Source organism: Molothrus aeneus, chromosome 14, assembly GCF_037042795.1.
Source record: "Molothrus aeneus isolate 106 chromosome 14, BPBGC_Maene_1.0, whole genome shotgun sequence".
In the NCBI taxonomy this organism is placed as follows: domain Eukaryota; kingdom Metazoa; phylum Chordata; class Aves; order Passeriformes; family Icteridae; genus Molothrus; species Molothrus aeneus.
Genome location: NC_089659.1, coordinates 19,708,717 through 19,709,321, shown reverse-complemented (window position 1 = coordinate 19,709,321; position 605 = coordinate 19,708,717).

The window sequence follows — 605 nt, the reverse complement described above, 5'->3', positions numbered from 1 at the left end:
TGGGCTAGCCAGGGAGGTGGTGGAATCACTGTCCCTGGGGGCGTTTAGAAAGACTGGATGTAGCACGCAGTGCTGTGGTGTGGTTAACGTGGTGGTGTTCAGTCCTGTGTTAAATTCGACGATCTGAGGTATTTTCCAATCGAATTGATTCTGTGCTTTTTGCTGGCGGCTAAAACTTGAAAAGAGGTTCTGGTATCATAGAATCCTGCAATGGTTTGGGTTGGAAGGGACGTTCAAAATCACCTGATTTCACTACCCCCATCCTGCTCGCCATGGGCAGGGACACCTTCCCCTAGACCAGGATGCTCCAAGCCCCCTTCAATCTGGCCTTGAACACTTCCAGTGATGGGGCATCCACAGCTTCTCTCTGCAACCTGCGCCAGGGCCCCAGGCCGCACACCCATCCTCGCAGGGAGGAATTTCTCCCCAGTATCCCGTCTAAGCCCGCCCTCTGGCAGCGGGAATCTGTTCCCCCTTGTCCTGTCGCCGCCGGTTCTTCAGAGTGCCCTCCCCCAAGATGGCGCCCGCTGCTTCCCCTTTCACCGCGCAGCCGCTGTGGCCCCGACCCGGCCGTGACGCGGCTGCCGCCACCTCCGACTGTGCTG